The sequence below is a fragment of the Stegodyphus dumicola genome, chromosome 9 (assembly GCF_044657685.1).
Source record: "Stegodyphus dumicola isolate Sdum_Otavi_A_Nest chromosome 9, ASM4465768v1".
Classification (NCBI taxonomy): Eukaryota; Metazoa; Arthropoda; class Arachnida; order Araneae; family Eresidae; genus Stegodyphus; species Stegodyphus dumicola.
Window position 1 is genome coordinate 145,301,543 of NC_140776.1, and position 18,885 is coordinate 145,320,427.

Sequence of the window (18,885 nt, forward strand, 5' to 3'; positions counted from 1 at the left end):
ATATGACAAAGCAAGTGAGGGCCATCTGTCCAAGGAAAGGAATATTTTAAGGAAAACTTCATGTTACACAAACATTTACACAGGCAGCCCATTCTCTAGGATTTAAATCTAGAGCCAAATGCTAGTGTTCAGCTTACTGTCTGGCTGCCTGTAGGCAATAAATGTTTTAGTAGAAGGAATACTTGAAAAATTAAATTTAGGACTAACTAATTCTTCAATTTTGTATTCAATGAGAAGAATGTAATTTATTAATAAAGTTTTAAATCTGGGAAAATACCTGTACAACTGTCTGATTAATTAATCTATTATTTCAATTAATGGTCAGTAGCAGAAGAGATTAAAAAGCATTTATGCCTAAAAGAATTATATGTTGTAATTAAAATGAATAATGCAATTAAGCATGAAAATAATTTTGGATAGCTTGTGATAACTGAATTTAAGTTCATTGTTGAGTTACATAAGTAATTTTTTTTAGAATTTGAAAAAATATTTAGAATTGTTTATTGAAACAATTTCATTAAAATATTTTTTTACTGTAATCATATCCAATTGCAATCTCTTTAGATTACACTGTTGGGTATAAGGAGAATGATTTGGTTTAGTTTACTTAAGTATGGCAAAGCACACTAGGACTATCTGCCTTTGTGGAGGACTTTCGAAGGGAAACTGACTTATATACATGTTACACATGGAGAAAACCATGAAAATACCCATACAACCAGCCCATTCGCGGGATTTGAACATCGGACCGAACTACCAGTGTTCAGCTGGGGAATTCTGGAACATTACTAATTTATTGGCAAAAAACCATTAAGTCTAATACACAAGTTTTTTTTTCCAGCTATTTCGTGATGCATATGTAACTTTGAGATGTCTTAAAATTCAATAAAGGAAAGTAATGCAGATGTAAGAAAAACATAAAATTTGAGCTTCTTTTTAACATTGGGAATATTTTGAAAGAAAATGTTGTATATCTTTTAGAAAATCTAAGGTTATTTTTCCTTAAAAAAAACTTAATAATATTTAAAGTTACATAACTTCCCTTTCCCCACAAATAAATAAATGCAGCATATTTTGTTACAAGCAGTAGCTGTAGACATTTCACATAAAACATATGTTCTACATGTGTAATTATTTATAGTAATATTACAATCAAAATATTTAATATTTGAGAATACATCTATTTTGTATAAGACAAATATGTTCTATATGCATAATTATTTGGAAGAACTTTTAAGTAAATTATCTGCAACTTTTACATATATATCCTTTAAAATTTCACATGAAAATACATGTTCTTACATAATCACTTGCAATAATCTTACAAGCAGAACACTAGTAATCTACAAATATTCCCTTTAGTAATTCACATTCAAAAATTACGATCTACTTACACTATTATTTCCTGTAAACTTTACAGATGTTTACATTGGTAAATCACATATGAAAAACATGTTATACTTACACGATAATTTCCTGTAACATTACAGATCTTTGATCTGTAACCTTTACAGGCATATGCTTCGGTAATCAACATACAAAAACTTTGTTATGCCTACAGAATAACTTCCTGTAACATTACATGTCAAACATCTGTAACCATTACAGGTATAATCTCTGTAAAGTTACTAAGAAAATTCCTGTTTTGATTACTCAAATAATCCATGGCATCCCAGTTTCCACGACTTTTCTTAGTAACTTTACAGATTTTTTTTTTTTACAGTGTACACGGGGCAACCCTATATGAACTTACATGCGGTAGTGAGCAGAAGACGCACTTAGGTTTTTCTTCTGGCTTTAGAGGGCATTCTTTACTTCTATGGTGCTGTCCACTCTTGCAACATCGCTCAGGATTTGAGCAAAGATGTTGCGAATGTCCATATTCTTGACATCTAAAGCATTGAATTACGCGTTTTTTCGGGGCAAACTTCTCGATCTTGACATTAACACTTAACATATTGTTGAGTCCATGAATTGCACGTCCTTCCTTCGTTTTCTTCAGCTCCAACAGGAAAATCGGAAGTTTCTCGATAGCGTCTCCTCTTCGTCTGGAAAACTGCTTGACTTTACTTATCGGGAATTTCCTTCTCTCCAGATCTGCCTGGATTATTTCTTCCTTCATCGTCGATGGGAGGCCCTTAAGAACAACCTTAATAGGTTTTTCGCTGAGTAACTGGAAAGTATGAAATGGTATGTTTCTTTTCTGCAAAACCAGAGTTGCTTTTCTGTAATCGTCTACTGACTTTAAATTAACATACAGTAGTTTCATTTTCATATTGGCTTCGAATTCTTCACTGCAGGTATTGATAAGGATTTCATGAATTTTAGGCCAATCCACTTCGCTTTGCTGGAAAACTATTGGGGGTGGAGTTTCCTCTTTTTCGGCTCCTCCTTCTTCTTCCATACCTTCTACTTCACTTAGCTTCTCAAATCGATTTTCCGTCGTAACTTCCATTGGAGCTTCGTTTTCTGAGACTTTCGCGGTTTTCTTAGGAGAAATCCATTCTTGTTCCCTGCTGTCTGTTCCTCTTTCAGTTATTTGCCCTGGATAAAATTTTTTTCGTGAATGTCTCTACATCCATCTCACCCTTAGTTTTTTTATGAAAGTAATTGCAAATAACGTCAAATCCAAATTTCGCAATCTGGTCCCGGATTTCTTCTTCAGAACATGACTTGAATTTTGGGATGTCCTCATCATTTCCCATTGATAAATCTTCTGGTGTCTGTTCATCAGTAGCTTGTTTGAATGTCTCTTTTTTCCTTACCAGGTTTAACCTCTTTCTTCTTACTTGGTTGTTCGCTTTCCGTATCTGACATAGTTTTCGCCTTTTTCGCTTTACTTTTCTTTTCTTTGGCCATAAGGATGAAATCCTCTTTCTTCAATGGATAGGTCTTGTTGGTTTTGGACGAACGCTCGCTTCGGTAGTCCTCTTCAGCAAAACTATCGAGTGGTGTCCTATAAAAGGACATTTTTGTTTTTCGGTTTCGCAAATCAATGACTTATTTATAGATAAAAAAATTTTTGACAACAGCGTACGTTTAGAACTATTGTTACAGTGATCACTGAACTGAGAGGTTTTCCTCCTTTTTATAAGATTTTTAAATCGCGCGAGAACTTTATGGAACTTTCTCGAAATCAAAAAGAGATATTTATTTAATGTTAAATGCACGCGCTCTTGTATTTTCAGTTTTTCCGGCTTAGCTTTCTTTTAATATTCGTCACGCGCTGCACTTCGCAGGAAATAAAACCATTTAAATTCAACTAACATTAGCTATTTAAATACCAAATCCGTAACAATATTTCTAACTGTTGTAATTTATAATACAACGCGTTCATGTGATTTATAGAGTCCATTTCTAATTTTTTCAGCAGTATTGAAATTAATAGCAGATATTGATAATTTTATACATTTAGATTACAATGATTTAGAGATTGCCATCGCCTTCTTCACTGATGCTTTTATGCTACGTTCCTAATATTTCATAATGGCATACAGATAAGTTTAACTCATTCACCAAACATGTAAATCTCTAATTCAGCCCACTTTTGTTCTTACTTGTGCTATTTTCTTTAATATATTGTTCAACCTAATTTCAAAAGGTCTTATGATCAAGCGGAAAAGTCACTAAACATTGGTAGTTCGACCCAAGTTTCTAATCCCAGAGATCTCCCAGCTCGTTCTTTTTTTGTACTTATTTACTGTGTAAAAATGATTCCTATAAATTTCAGTTCATGAAGCAAAAATATTTTTTTAATTTATTCTTTAAATATACTGCAGAAATTTTCACCTTTACCTTAGCATATCCTTTTATAAATCCCTCTAATAAGAAAAAATAAGGAAAGAAATTAACTCGGATTCGATGATTGATATCTCGGTCCAAATTATATGTAACCTTTTCCAAAAGCATAGAGTTTATATGGCTATCCCTAAATTAAGGATTATTTCTCCATCTAATTTTCTTAATATGTTTATTCCAGAATTTTCTTTTTACATTGTAGCGCTTAACTTTATGAGTTTTCTATAATCATTCAATTTCTGTAGCTATGGTAACTTTGCATACGTTCTGACAAGTAGTTATATTTTTAACCACTGTATTTTAATTTCTGTGGACTATCAGTATATTATTCACTTGTTTCATAAGTGCAGATATTTATTTTATACGGAAACCTACGTAAAATAGCAATTAAACTTCAGTTATGCGGAGCTCCTGATCGATTGCTTGTTTTAGATTGAATGAAATTAAGCTTAATGTTGCTGTTAATTAGCTTGTTATTAATTTAATTATACGTTTTTAATTAATTATATGTTCAGATATTTCCAAGTATATTACACAAACTTTTGCATCCCAATTTTTACTTTTTGGTTTTAAAAAAGTTTTTATTTATTGAGAGGCTTGATTGATTATATTAATTTGCAGTACTGTTTATCTAATTATTTTCTTCTAGATAAATTTTAAAAAAACTTCTTAGCATAATAATTTAAATTTATTTACAATTTATACGTCAGAGTACTAACGCATAGTAATGTTGTTGTAATAGATTTCATGTTAAGCTTTTTTTAATTTAACTATTAATTTCTGCAAATATTTACATGATTACTTTAATTAACAAAAAATATTTCTAGCACACTTTGATACGGAATAATCTTTTGCACGTTAGTGAACTCTATTAAATTTTTCAGTCTAGTTCAGACATGTTGACTATTACTGATGTAATTTATAAAAAATATAATTGGTATGCTTTACAATTATTTGATTCATGATATTATTATAATACTCTTTCCTCTAATATTGTAATTAATGAAAGATGTCTGTAATTCTAATATGTTATGTTAAGCAATACCTTTTACTCTCTTTGTTAGCTCTCGCATTTGTTACTGTTATTCATCCTGCTTGTTAGATATTCTTTACGTTGTGATGTAGCCGTTCTTCAATAGACACTGATGCCGGCTAGCTTTAAAAGGATTTATTAACAGAGCACACAGGAACGGTTACAAACAAAAGAAATATACATAAAAATGAAACATATACCAAATGGAACATCAAACATTAGAATAATAGAGATATAGTAAACTATCATCATGGCGGCCCACTTCGCCACTAGATGGCGTTTCAATAAAATAGTTCGGTTACACAGTTCATGAGTTCATGGCGTTGAATAAAATAGTTTAATTACACTTAAATAGTTCTGTTACAACGTGTTATTGTTATTTGTCATTCTATTTTTTTTATTTTTATTTTCTTCTTGGCTACAGTTGGCTTTGAAAAGTAAAATTGTAACCCTGTAGGCAACCCTGTAGGCAACCGGGGAAAGAAATTTTGATTCGCTCAGTAGGACTATACCAGGAAGAGGGGGGATTTTTATTCGCGCAGTTGGAGTACACCCTCCTGAATATGTCAATAACTTAATTTTCCTCTGTATTACATGGATATTGGCATCATTCATTTTGCATACAATGAAAAGAAGTCTACCACCAATGTAAACTGAGATTAAGTACCAAATCATAATGATAATAGGATATTTTAAGCTTTGAAAAATAGAGTAGTGTTTGAATCTTTTACTTCATTGGCGTAATATGAATATAGCTCCTTTGTTGTGAGCGAAAAAGATTATTGTTTCATCACTCCGTAAATAGCTTTATGCTACTGCTCCACAATTCATCGTTTATGATTACGTAGCCTTTGTAGATATTATACTGCTGTATGTTTAAAGTTGAAAATGAAAGCTTCTGATCCTCTATGTTCATTTATTTTGAAGTTAATTCCCCTGGAAATGGTGAATGAAATTAACATTTTTTTCTCAGCTTCTTACAATTATCAAAATAGTCTTTCAATCATCTACAACTATTTTGAGTTGTATACGGTAGTTTTTTTTTTTCAGTCTTTCTTTTGCGTTCTCCATCTTCCAAAATGTTTATCATGTAGGAACGACTAATGACAGCCTCCTTTCATAGAGAAATCGGCTACAGTGCATTCCTACATTATGCAGAGCAATAAATAATCGTATTACATATAATCACTTAGTCTGCAGACACCTTGCGTTTACTGAATAACCGAAAGTATTTATAGATTATTTTTAATGCTTTAATATATCTTTTCAGTTTTGTAAAAACATTTAAGGATTTTCCTCAATGTGACTAACTACCTTTGACATGATCGCTTTTTTGGAAATTTCCCTTCTTTCTTCTTCAACATCTTTTTAAAACACTTATAGCTTCAAATTTCTCTAGTTTAGCTTCTTTTCCTTTTATGTTCCGCATGAATATTCGTATGGTACAACATCAAAACTATTTGGCATTCGCTGGTGAGTTTTAAATTGAAATTGGCGTTCAGAACTGTGATCACACACTCCTTATTTTGAGAACATAAAGGAGAGATGATATTTCGGAAATGATTATTGCAAAAAATTGTAGCGTTTTCTGTATATGGCATTTTGAAATGATATTAAGCTTCTATTCTTTATTCAGTACTGAGCAAAACGAGGCTTGATTTTCCTTTTCATAGAAATATCCACCGAAATCGAAGCATCTTTAGAATAAGCAGTTAAAGTTGATGCAATCATTTCTTGCTTGTTTTCGTATTGAAACTCTACGATTTTCCCCTTAAATCTGAAAGACAGATCTAGGCTTAATTAATCTCTTATGAATTTGTGCCATTTCGGAGGAGCGTATTAAAAAATCATTACTTCGTGGATTTCTTATTCAGTTAATGGCATTTAGGCTTTTAGGTATTTAGGCTAAGAAAGAAACTTAAGCATTTGAAAATTGAAAAGGAGTAGAAAATTAATACAACTTGCAGCACTTAATTAAGTTACATAGTTAATTAAGTTACATAATTAATTAAAGTTACATAGTTAATTTACAAAGGTCATTAATAAATTAATATTGTTTTATAAAGTTTTATTCATAATTTTTAATGAAAAATGTTTAGGAAAAAAAAAAAAGATAAATAACTGCATGAGGTTACTTCTATAAATATTTCATCAAATTACTTTCTTTCACCTTTGTTAATTTCATATGCCTTTGGTGAAAATTATTTCTGGTTTTGTTTCTGTCAATTCTTAAAGTGTCTTTAACATTTCTCGCAATTCCAAATATTTATGCGAATGTACATTTAAAACTTTTAAAGCCTGAAAAGCGCATGTCTGCGATGTTATCGTCATGCGATGATTTGTACGTATTTTTTTTTTTTTTTTTTTTTACCACGAAATTTTCGACGAGGATGTTTTTAAACTGCAATTTTTTTTTTTTTTTTTTTTTTTTTTTTTTTTGAGCCGCTTTCTTTTCGATGACGATATTTTGTACTACGATGTTTTGAAACTGCGATGTCATTGCTTTGCTTTCTTTTCTGCGACGATCTTTTGTATCACGACGCTTTCGCCTTGCGTTGTTTTCTCCGCGATGTTTTCGCTGCGATTAACCTTCTCATGTGCATCGTATTAAACCGTGACCTTCGTGAATTTAGATGGCCTGGTCAGATTTAAAGTCACGTGATTTGACGTCACGAAAGGCGTCAGAACTTTCATCCTTCGCGCTTCACTTTGGGCACTGGTAAGCAAAGAATTCCTGCGTTAGTTTGTGAGTTTTTTCATTATTCATGTATTTTTTATTACTAAATTTGAGTTAAGTAAAGTAGTTTTGGTTTTTAAGTTCACACTGGTAGTTAAGTTTACTTATTTCTTTAGTATTTGTTAATAAATGTAGTTATCGACTCCTATGTAGAACTAAAATGAGTTAAGTCTACTTTCATACCTGCACGATATTGCGTTTCAGACTGCAAATTATTATAAAATCAGTGAATATATGCAGATATTCAAGTTTCCAAAAGATACATTAAAACGGAATTTCTATATAAAAAATTTCCGAGTGACCGTTGAATGTGAGAAATATTTTTGAGAAGAAGAAATCTTTCGGTACGATTATTTATCAAAAGATGAAGGCATTATGGTTTAAGTTTGTAAAGGATACCCTAAATTATAAACGATGCTTATCCATGCATTTTTTCTGATTGTCCAAATTGTTTTTTAAAAAGGAAAAAATTGTATCTTTTGAGGATTTTTTTTCGTTATGGAATAAACTAAACATTTCAGATGATTCAGATTTAATTTGATATAAGATCTGTCGATGGAAATTATATTTTATTGCTCTTTTTTAATCTTCAGCCTAAAGTTGGGAAACTATCACTTCATATGAATATAGCAGTGTCTCTTGGACAAGAAACTGTTGAAATGGGAGTATATGAAAATATATTAAATGAAAATACTTTATGCACTGAATTTGAAACCATTTATAGTTATGTCAAAAGAATAGTAATTAAAAACATTAAAATTGAACTATGACTTATATAACTAGGAAGCATACGTTGAATAAAAATCACTTGAGAACCTTACTTGAGGAATAGAACATTGTATTTTGGAACAATTTAAGATGTGTAAGAAAAGTAAAATGACTAGAAGGTACTGGTCTTTGCTTATTCGTTATACATTATCCCACCAGCCACAGAGCGGTAAAATCGCTGAACACTGGTAGTTCCGACCTAGATTCGAATCCAGGCGAAGGGACTGGCTGCAAGGGCATTTTCATGATTTCCCCTATGTATAACGTGTATACGAGTCAGTTTGCCTTAGAAAGTCCTCCGTGAAGACATTCCTTATACAGATAGCCCTAGTGTGTTTTGCTATAATAAACTAAATCAAGTCAAATCAAATCGTTATACATTAAAAAAGCTGCTTGTTATAGTTGACTCTATGACAATCAACTAATCTACCTAACCATGCATTGACGCTTTCTGAAAAATCCTAGGCCTGTTAAGGCTTGATGTATCAACGACTAGGCCTGTTAAGGCTTGATGTATCAGCGAACAATGAAGCTAACTGCAAGTATGTAAAAGGTAAAGTTGAAAACTTACTAGGACATGAACAGTTCGTGAATTTATATATTGATGAAGTTCGAGTGAAAAAGGTAACATAGAAAGGTAAAAAAATAAGAAGAGAAGCTTTCTTAAGAATCTTGAACGTATTGAAGCAACATCTGTTCAGTCTTTTATGATTTCTTCTTTATTAACAGATTATAAAGTTATCATTACATTAGTAGTAATTCGCTTGTTGTAATATAGCACAAAATTACGCTTTATTTAATTTATGTTGGCAAATGCCAAGAGGATTTTAGGAAATTTTAATTTTTTGCAAATTTTTATCTCCTGTTCTTTTTGTTAGATAATAACTGAAATGAATAAAAGATACATTTGCATACTTTTTGGAAACTGTGCAGTAAAGCATTGGCTATATTACTGTGTGTGTGTATTTAATTATGGCAAAGCACACAAGGGCTATCTGCCTAAGGGGAGGGATGCCTTCGTGGAGAACTTTCTAAGGGAAACGGCCTCGTATACACGTTACACATGGGGAAAACCACGAAAACACCCATGCAGCCAGCCCGTTCGCGGGATTCGAACCTCGGACCGAACTACCAGTGTTCAGCGACTTTACCGCTCGGCCGCTGGTGGGCCAGGCTATATTACTGATCGTTCATTCTAGTTATTCTTAAAATTAAAAACAGCTGTAATTATTAATAAATAATTATATCGTGATAAGACAATAAAAATCGTTTTTATCTCTTTTAATTGGTTAAATAGTGTTTATATTTTTTGGTTAATTATTTATACTTTGGAATTATGTTTATTTCTTTCCTTCCCTTTTCCTTTACATCTACAAAAATAAATCTGCAAAATTGAGGATCAGTGAAATCAACATTAAATTTTGTAAATCTATTTTTCGGAGTATTTATTAAAGAATTTTATATTAATACTTAGTGGAAGTAAGAACAATCAAACTGGAAAGATTTATTTATGTTAATAAATAGCAATCTTTATTTATTTATTTATTTTAAAACTTTGTTTTTCAGCAAATCATAAAATGTTATTACTATGCAGTATAAAATCAACAAATATCGTAATTAAATATCGTATTGTACAAAATATCGTAAAACATTGGATAGAAAATTTCAAAAATATTTCTTAAAATAATACCTATAAAGCTATCAATATTAACTAAAAATGTATAAACAATCTTTTATATACATTTTTTCGTAAATTTCTGAAAAATTAATTACTATGCGTTATTTAAAACAAAAGAATCTAAACATTTAACGAAACGCGCACATTTCAAACCCCAAGCAAAGTCGCGGCAAACTCAGACGCCTTCCGTGACGTCACTCTGTAGCTAACCAGTCCATGTTCTTCCAGTTGGCCGTGATTAAACCCATTATTATATTATTCTCATGTGTACCGAATTTAAACTCATTATACACTCATGTCCATAAATTAAGGATATTGCAAAATCAGGCAAAGGAAGAGTTATAAGCAAAACAAATTTGACTTATTTGTAAAACTTATTTATTAAACAAAAGGTAAAGAGCAAAAAAAGATGCTATATGTTTGATATTATTAAAAAAATTAGCGATTTTTTCTCCCTGGAGCAAATTACAAAAAACCCCTATTTACAAAAACCCAATATTACATGGTTGGTATGATTGTTAATACATTGTATGTCTCCCAGACGATGCAATACAGTCCGTACAACGCCTAGGCATGCTGAGTATCAAATTATCAATCTGATCTTTAGGGATACTACACCACTCAAAAAGCAATGCTCTCCGAAGTTCCGGTAGACATGTAGGAGGAGGTTGACGGGCTGCAACTCGTCGGCCAAGCATGTCCCACACGTGCTCTACTGGATTCACGTCCGGTGAGAATGCTGGCCAGTCCATACGGGTGATATTCTCCGATTGAAGGCATCCGCTTACGATGTTCCCACGGTGAGGACGGGCGTTGTCATCCATAAACACAAATTGTGCACCCATGGCGCCCCTAAACAAACGTACATGTTGTTCCAGAATGACGTCCCTATAGATTGAGCTTGCCATGGTTCCAATTTGAACATGCAGGTCAGTTCTGGAACCCAGAATAATTCCACCCCAAACGAGCACTCCTGCACCACCGTAACGGTGTCGTTCAATGATGTTTTCTTGTAGGTAACGGGTACCTGGAGCTCTCCATACGAAAGTCCGGCGAGAATCAGACTGCCAGCTAAACCTGGACTCGTCGGAAAATATCACACAAGCCCACTGTTGCCGTGTCCACAATGCATGCTCTCTACTCCAGGCTAACCGCAGGCGAGAGTGAGTTGCAGTAAGTGGAACGCATCTGACAGGTCTACGAGCATATAGACCAATCTGCCCTAAGCGTCTCTACACGGTGTGCCTTGAAATTGTCGTACCAGTGGCTGAAGAGAGCTGTCGAGACAGGTCTGAGGCTGTGCTCCGCCTGTTTCTTTTGGCAGTAACTGCCAAATACCGGTCCTCATTCGGTGTTGTAACTCTGGGGCGACCTGTGCTGTAACGTCTACTCACATTACCATCATCTTGGAATCGTTGCCAAAGCCTGGAGATGACACTCTGGGCAATTCCAAGTTCGTCTGATACTTCCAGTTGGGTACGCCCACATTCCAGACGGCCGATAATTCTACCACGTAAAAAATCATCCAAATGCGTCCTTTGTGTCATAACTATTCGGTTATTGCACTGAAATGGTTATAAACCACTGCGAACAATTTTACTTCTTTGCCTGTATTCCTGATATATCACTCTCCTACACTCTCGTCATTGTGACGTACCATCGGTGTCATCTGCTTACTTCCTGAAATTTGCATATGATTCTTAAAGATGTGTGTAGTGATTTTACAGGTGATAAATTTATTTTAGAGTTCGATTTCCGCGTGACTCCGAATTACCCTCAATTTATGAATATGAGTGTAATTTTTACTATATGCATTTCTAAAATTTGGCAGCACTCAAAAGTTCCGCGGCACAGTGGTTGAGAATCACTGATCTAAGCAGTCATTGCAGGTAATCTGCCGAAAGCAACAACCCATTTTACAGGATAATCGGCTGAAATTTTATGCATATATAGAGAGAAAAAACAGATCTTGGACTCTCATCGTAGTATTTCGTCGAATTGCTAAATTATTTTCTTTTTCCCATTATTATTATTGCTAATTAAATATCTGATGCTCGCCTTCTGAAATGGTAAGATAAACTGCACAGATGACATCATTTTGTCTTAACTGAAATTCGGCACAAATAATAATAGTAATAATTACCATGCGCATACATATGATAAATCCTACCTTGGAATATAAAGTAAGTTAATTTCAAGCAAGGTATAAAGAAATGAATGAACATAATACTTTGCATTATTTTTTCTTTTGATGTTTCTAGCTGTGAAGAAATCATATTAAAGGAATTAGACAAATCAAATTATACATAAATATGTGTGTTTATAGTGTAAAAGAAAAAGTATTTAAAGCAAAATACTAACTTTAATTTCCAACAGCTCTTTAACTCTCTTTTATAATTTGGTTATTTTTCATTCTGTCCTAAAAAATAGCAATTGCTCATAATAAATCTCTCTAAACTGCGTAATTTCAAACTTAATTCATGTCATATGATTTTCCAAAAAGCTAACGACGCAGATGCTTACGCAAGGTTTCATCCAATAATAATTTTAGAAAGTTGTTGTTAATCAATGAAAATAAAACTAAAGCAAAACGAAACCATTCTGAATCAAGATTTCATCATGGATGCGTCGTATTCGTTCTCTGCTTTTTTTTGTCTAACTACATTGCTGCTCGCAGCTCTTCGTACCACAGCATCTTAAAAATGACAAAAAATTCATTAAGGGACATTTTATCGGTTATACACAAAAAATGTTTCTTAACAACAGTAAAGAAATATTTCGATTTATAAAATGAATAAAGATTTTTATTCATAAATGAATTCATTATAAAATGGATAAAAACCTGTATGCATTTTATAAATGATAAATTCATTTTTTTTACTTCGTTAGATATAAAAAACTACCAGATATGATACTTTATTTTCAAATTTATTTCTTGAGAGAAAAAAATCGTAAAAATATTTCGGAAGAGCATACTTGCGTCATTAAGCTTTTATTATCTCGTCGTCGGAAATAGTAATTAGAGAAATGGGTACATACGATTCTAGAGCGTGGGCTGTTGAGCACAGTCGTTTTGGTTAGACAGAAACATTTCTTGATGAACAAAACTGTACAAATGTAATGCGTATTGCAAATTATTTTGCAAAAGAGTTTAAAATAGTAATAAATTGTTTTCAAAACAGTTTGAATTGCTGAGTAAAGAATATTTTTCTTTAAATTTCTGAGAATGCTGATCTAGTTACACTGAGGTAGAAAAGATCTTCTCTAATTTATACGTTGCTACTCTCTTTACATAAATTAATATTATATATCACTGTTTCTCCAAATAAACAATTTTCTTCAATTATTTAATGTGATTCCTCAACAAAAATTATGTTGTAATATATCGCACAAAATAATTTCTTTCTTACATATGTTTCTTCATAATAAATTATTATTTATCAAAAATTAGATAATTTATTAAAGATTAAATTTTATTTTAGCATTAAAAGTTTATGAAAAACTATTAATTAGTAACAACAGCTAAACGTAATAAATTCACTTTAGAAAACAGAAAAGCAGTTATTCTGTTACCAAGTGTGTAATATACTATGTCGTTAGAGACGTCCGTTATTAAGTACATCAATGGTGTTATTGCTTTAAAAATTTATTTGCTAGGCATGTTTTAAAATGCCTCACACTTATTTATTATTATTAAATAAATATGCAAATTATCAAGAAGTATGTTTTAATTTTATCTTTATTTTAATTAAATTCATCACTTTGTTTCACTCATGTACTTATATGATTCGAAAGACAAATTTAAAATCTGCTCCTACAAAATCGGCAGCACTCTGAAATATAGCAATTTTAATGTTTGCAATAATGATTGTCAACATTAAAAATTAATTAAAAGCTGGCTGAACCTTCAAGGGATCCTATTTGTGAACACAAACACAAATTACAGTCACATTAAATTCTTATGAACGTAAATTTTTATATTTTAGTTACATGGAGGTATTACCAACTATTTCCATGTCTTCTTTTTGCAGCTTTTCATCCCTGTTATAGTGGATTTTATTGCTTCTATATATGGTAATCAATCAGCTAAGTAAATACAGGATCTCATCTATTTTGGAGTGCAGCATATATTTCGGGCATCTTTTAATGATGGGCGGGGAGAGGGATGTAATGCCTTTGTTGACCCCTGTTCCAAATGGCCTTTCATTCTATCCCCTATTTTGGGGATCTAGATCGATGACCTCTAATTTGAGCAAGGGAGGGGAACAATATAATTAATCTATAGGGCAAACTGAAAAAATATCATCCGATTTTCCAATTATTATTTTCACTTATTCCAATATTACGAACCCAAGAATAAAAATATTGTTGCATGCGTTTGAGTTCATAATATATTGAATGCACAGGTCCGATAAAAAGTTAATAAAATTTGTTGTTATCACAACAAATATAACAAAACGCTGGATGTTTCCTCAAAATTATTCGTACACTATCACAGTATCACGCAGTAGTTATATTTCAAGCTACGAAAACGTTAAATAGAACGCAATCCAAAGCGCAAAGAAAGCTAATCCAATCTCACCGCGAATTCGCTACAATCAACAACAACAACTGAACTCAGATGTTCTTCTACGGCTTTTTAAAGCCTTCTAAATCGGCCGCGAGATATAGTTCTAGCAATTTCTGAAAAGCAAAAAGTGTAGAATTACGTATACAGCTAACACAGTAGTCAATTACATTTATTCAAATTAAATATAAATTACCGAGGTAAACTTTTATTCAATGTTAAATGCACGTGCTCCTCCATTTTTAATTTTCCGGCTTAGCTTTCTCTTAAAATTTGTCACTCGCTGCATTTTACGGGAAAATAAAACAATTTTAATTATAATTCTACTAAAAATAGTTAACTGAATACAAAATTCATAATGTTGCACCCTTCCCAAGGACTGCACGTGCCAAGCAGTACATTCCCTGGACAAGAAGCCAAACTTACAACTAAGGCATCAATGCAGTAATAAACATTGCATTACAATAACAAATAACGTAAACAATAATTGCAATAAGTAACTTAAAACAGATCAACCATGTAATTGTCTGTTTAAATCGTCTGTCTTATTTTCCATGCTCTGGAGTGTTCTGCTGTTCCTTCGCATGTCGCCTTCAACACCACAATTCCATCACTTTAGAATTGGTTTCTTTTCACTTCTGTTTCATCTCAAAACACTGACTTGTCTGATAAAATCATCTATTTTATTTTCCGTGCCCTGGGGTGTTCTGCAATTCTGTCGTATATGGCCTTCAGTACCACATTTCCAACACTTTAGAGACAGTTTGTTCTCACTCCTACGCTGTATCAAAGCTAGTTCTTGTACTTGAGCAGCTCTGACTGGGTGGCGATCTCTGTAAGTTCCTTGCTGGGCTGCCTCGAATTTCATGGCGTACACCATCGATAAAGTAATGCAGGGAGAGGATTTTCATTGTTTCTCTCGGGCATTCCGAAAAGGCGAATTGAGACAGCCTTTCAAGATCCATGGAGAGCTCCTGGAGTGTTTCCGTGGGCTTCTGTTGACGGAATTTTAACTGAAGCCTGCTATAGTCTTCAAAACACTTCTTCCCAAAGCGCAGCAGCTCAAACGCGATGGACAGAGCTTCTAAATGCAGGCTTTTGTTTTCGAGAAGATCTGAAGATCTGAAGCTTATCCGCTGCGTCTGCTCTCACAGATGATGGCGAGATGACAGGCTTTAGCTTGGGGATCCCATCCATTCGCTTCTGCCACTATAGAAAACTGTGTCTTATATACTTTCCAGGAGGTCTTCCTATCATACGGGGATAACTTCAGAGAGGGACAAGCACATATGGGTAAAAATTTAAAACCATCGCTATTGCTCCCTGCCGTCGCTACAAATTTCTTCAAGGTATCAACGCGCGCGCAGAGAAAGCTAATACGATCTCACCGCGAATTCGCTTCAATCAACAGCAACAACAACTATGTAAAACAACTGAACTTTGATCTTTCATCTTTGATAGTATCTTTATTTCTGGCCTCAACCTCCAAGGGTTTTTACCAGTATCATGAAAATTACAACCATTATACATTTGCTAGGTTTAAAATTAATAAAGATGTACATTAGTACATCAGCACACAGGGGCGAAAGTCAAACAAAATTAAAGTTCATGAGTTTGTAAAGTCTGTACGAAGGATGTTCTGCGTCTTGCGTTATGCTGGCCTGAAGGCAGTCAGAGGAGAGTTATGTGATGTTAAGAAGGCACCTGGTTGGTCAACTTCGAAGTAAGCAAAGTTTGTTAAAAGTTCTTAATTAAGCTAGAAAATTGCTTAATTTGATATAAATTTTTGTATTTTGCTTTAGAACATAGTCCATAGGAAAAATGGCTTATGAGAACCAATGCAGTGCAGTTAGAGCTCGAAGCATAAATCATAAAATAAATTATCATAAAATAAACTAAGTCCAAAACAGGTAAAATCTTAAGTAAATAAAACTACTTACAGACTACAAGTTGAAGAATGATATATACAGAATGAGTATGAGTTGAAATAATAAGTTGCAGTAGTGGAATTGTAGTAAATTAAACTAGAATTCCAAGTCAATACTCGTAAAATAATCGAAAGCGGCTATGCCTACTTCGATTTTACTCATCATTGATTTCGCAGTTCTGAATTTTTGAAGGAATTCTTTTGCTTTGTTAATGTGTACTTTAATCCATGAAAAGATCGAAGTTTCATTTTCAGTATTTGGGTTATTTTTTGTTAAAGCTGATTTATTTGTATTATTTGGTAGCGTGAGGAAGTCAGCGGCTTTAAGCTGGAATTTATTGCTGCTTCTGCTTCTTTTTTGGCTTTTGCTGCAGCGATGGCTTTTTGTATATTATTTGCGTGTTTAACACAACCCTTATAAATCGAGACGTGATTTTCTCCACAAAGGGCACAGCAAGCAGGTTTATTATTCTCTTTCTTTTGGGTACAGGTATAAGTTTCATGAGGTTCAGCGCATTTCATGCACCTCGCTGAATAATGACATAGCTCCCGTGTATGCCCATATCTTTGACATTTGTGGCATTGCACGGGTCCTTATCTGGATTTATATGGGGTTCTAATCCTCTCAGTTTCGTTATGTCATAAACTTTTTTGCCTTCAATATCTCGTTTGCATTCAACTTGTAAGTACTCATTAGTAATTGAATCATTAGCTGAAAGTGAATCTTTGTAAGATATGGATAAGCAATATCGCAACATCGTTCTCATTCGGATACCTTCTTCTTTGTGTGTCGCTTTTTTGGACTGTATAATATACTCTTTTTAAATATCTCTCAAACACTTATTCTGTTACAATGTGCATAGAAATCAATAGAAACGCCTGTTATTGAGGACACGAATGGTGTAATTGCTTAAGAAATTACCTGTAAAATATATTTTAATCAGTAATATATTTTAATCAGTGAAACGTATTTGTTATTATATTAAAAAACTAAATTAATATAGAAATCAATAAAAACGGCGTGTGTGTTATTTTTATTGTCATTTTAATTTAAATTCTTAGTTTGTTGCACTAATACGCTTTTAGATTCCTAATATGCTGTTATGATTTAAAAAACTCGAAAAATATCACACAAAAGAATGAGAATCCATTCTGCTTTTACGATAGATGACTTAATACAGGTACTGTCTTTACAAATCCATTTCTCCCTCCTTGAATGACAAAAAATTTACGATGTCTTTAATGTTGATAATTGAAGTAAAACAACACAACAGTATTAAAAATCAGAGTATTATTTTCCCCCCTTCTTGGGAACTCAGAAGGAATTACTCAAGACAGGCAATAATGTTCCAGTGCCTTTATCTTTACAAAATTATCTATTTTGCTGTCTATCATCTTTAAATAGCTTTTTAGCAAATTTACATAAATTTCTATTTTAATTTTGTTTTTCGTAACACACAATAAACATGAAATGTGTTTGAATATGTAACATAATGGAAAAGTTAAGATAACAAAAGAATGTTCCTTTATCATACAAATTACTTTAAAGCGATAGATGTATGTCAAACGAAAGAATAAGAAATGTTTAGAAAAAGAAAATTAATTTATAAAAGGGATAGCTTCGGTTAATTTCTCTAGAAATATACAGTCTCTTAGAAAAATGACAAAGATCTTGTATTTACAGTTTATTTTATTATATATATATTTATCGACTTTTAAAATAAAAAGGAAGAATAAAGCTCGTTTTGAAAAAATGCTTCGAAGAATAAATTTAAAGGCTTCAGCTTTTTTTTTAAATGCTTGTAAATATTATAACAATATCATTAAAATAACAATGATTTATCTGATTAAATTTTTCAAACTCATAATTAAGCTATCATGAAAATCATTAAATCCCAATAAGATGAGTCTGTTTCAGTTTATAAAATTGAGATTTAAATTCTTTATGACTGTCTAAATTTTTTTTTTAATTATAGGGATTGTGCAACTAAGTATAACTTGTAGCAAATCCTCGAATAGACGTGCATGCGACTTACGGCTATGTCTAAGACGAAACAGAACTTAAGAAGTGGGTCAAAGACCCTTTTATTCAGAACCCAAAATAATTTAACAGAAGGCACTTCTTGTGCTTAAAACCAGCCAGCATTTATCGTGTAACTCAAATTATAAGGAATTCAAATTTAAAACTAAGTTAAATGTTAAGTTAGCGCAAAGGTTACGCAGGAATAAATAACGCGCAAGTGACTGAAGCTTATAACGGCATTATTGCATACAAGCATTACTGACAAGAATAATGCAACGGCGTGTACAGACTGCTGTAGTAGAACTGCAACTAGTACCGTGGCTTTCGGCAAGCGGAACACGCTCTGACTAAACA

General features: G+C 32.6%; 1 protein-coding gene across 4 annotated transcripts in view; it reads right to left on the minus strand.

Moving 5' to 3' along the window:
- LOC118183424 (prostaglandin E2 receptor EP3 subtype-like) overlaps positions 1-18,885 on the minus strand; it is a 206,859-nt gene that overhangs the window by 170,084 nt on the left and 17,890 nt on the right. The window lies entirely within an intron of this gene.